Source organism: Rosa rugosa, chromosome 6 (assembly GCF_958449725.1).
Source record: "Rosa rugosa chromosome 6, drRosRugo1.1, whole genome shotgun sequence".
NCBI classification, from domain to species: domain Eukaryota; kingdom Viridiplantae; phylum Streptophyta; class Magnoliopsida; order Rosales; family Rosaceae; genus Rosa; species Rosa rugosa.
Genome location: NC_084825.1, coordinates 12,135,009 through 12,137,259, shown reverse-complemented (window position 1 = coordinate 12,137,259; position 2,251 = coordinate 12,135,009).

Below are 2,251 nucleotides of genomic sequence, written 5' to 3'. Positions count from 1 at the left end.
AACTTCTGTTTCTGCTGACGAATACGGAACGGGATGTGTGTGTGGATCATGATGGAGAGAGAGAGAGAGAGATAACACCGCATGTATAGTGGTTCACCTTGCCCTTGAGGCAAGGCTACGTCCACTTAGATAGTTTACTATGAGTGAGGCCAAGTGACCTTTGTAGTGATACAAGTATAGGGATCATGGATCCATCCCTTCTAAGAAGGGGAGGACTTCCTCTTATAGCTAAAGGAAGTCCCCATCTAGTTTACATTTCCGATGTGGGACAGAATACATATATTTACTTCTCTTGAAGGCCTCTTGGAGAGCATGAGAGGGTGGCCTCCCTACGAGGTACCGGCCGACCTCCACCATGACAACGTAGCTCGGGTGTCAGCCTACCGGATGCATGCCATAGGCGGGGCTAGCCATGTCGTGGGGCCCACCTATGAGGTCGTTGATTATGCTTGGCGGTATGTAATATAAGTGATATCAACAAGTCCCCCAAGTCCCCGAGTAAGAGGCGCTTCTTGGTTGGGGAGTTTAAATATGATGCCGCCATGTATGAGTGATGACCTTGTTGAACGCCATACCCATACTAGTCCCCCAACTCCGTAAGTAAGAAGGGACTCTACGGGTATGTTGGTGCCCCGGGGCCCTCATCAAGCTAGTACCTGCAAATAAGATGAGTACACACAAAGCATATTGATTGCGCTAGGGCAATCGAAGTGACATTTGAGTCAAATGCATCGAGGTGCATGAATGTTTATGTGAGATGCATGTTACACAATGTGTGTATGCATATATTATGTAATGTTTGACATACGACGTATAAGTTGAAAATGTATGTGTTATGATAGTATAATGAAGTGCATATGATGCATAGATGTGTGATGAACTCGTTGACACATAATGATATGTAATGTTGTATGCACGTGATACATGTGTTAGGATCGGGAGTGTTGTTACTCGCCGAGTCCCCCAAGTCACGTAGTAAAACAGGAATTTGGATTTAGACTACGGTAGACGAAGCCGGTGAGGTTGAGCAAAGAGTTCCGGCATCGTAGTATATATTGACAATACTAGCGAGACTATGGCGTGACCATGATAGTCCCCCAAGTATAGGTTAGAGGAAGGATCTCTAACTTACTTAACCCGAACGTATAAGCCATAACCCGATTGTTTGGCTCATGTGTAACGGGAATGTAAGAGTTGAGCTCGCTCATGTTGAGCGGATGATAGGTTGTGAGAGTTTTGTCCTATGGTCTTATTAATGGGATGTAAAAGAAATTTAATTGTTGCGACCAACAATAGGGGAAAAATTTCAATATTTCCATTAATAGACCGTAGCACGAAAAGTATGAGCGTGAAGCTCAATGATAGTCCCGGTCGGGAACTACCTCCACTTGTGATAAGTGGTATGAATAAGTCCCCCAAGTGTACAGAACGCTCGGGAGGTGAGATGATTCAAAAAGCAAAGGATTGGACCTTCGCTTACCCCGCCTCCGGTACCAAGTGGGGTTTTCTGAGGGCTTGAGCCTATGGTACCCGATAGGGTAGAATGAGGATTTGGGTCTATGATACCCGGAAGGGTAAATGAGAACTCGAGCCTCTGATACTCGGAATGGTAGAATGAGGATTTGGGCCTCTGATACCCGGAAGGGTAGATTGAGGACTTGAGCCTCTGATACCCGGAAGGGTAGAATGAGGACTTGGGCCTCTGATACCCGGAAGGGTAGAATGAGGACTTGAGCCTCTGATACCCGGAAGGGTAGGATGAGGACTTGGGCCTCTGATACCCGGAAGGGTAGGATGAGGACTTGGGCCTCTGATACCCGGAAGGGTAGGATGAGGACTGAGGACTTGGGCCTCTGATACCCGGAAGGGTAAATGAGGACTTGAGCCTCTGATGCCCGGAAGGGTAGATTGAGGACTTAGGCCTCTGGTACCCGGAAGGGTAGAATGAGGACTTAAGCCTCTGATACCCGGAAGGGTAGAATGGGGACTTGAGCCTCTGATACCCGGAAGGGTCAATTGAGGACTTGAGCCTCTGATACCCGGAAGGGTAGAATGAGGACTTGAGCCTCTGGTACCCGGAAGGGTAGATTGAGGATTTGAGCCTCTGGTACCCGGAAGGGTAGATTGAGGACTTGAGCCTCTGATACCCGGAAGGGTAGAATGAGGACTTGATGCCTCTAGTACCCGATAGGGTAGCATGAGGGCTTGATGCCTCTAGTACCCGATAGGGTAGCATGAGGGCTTGATGCCT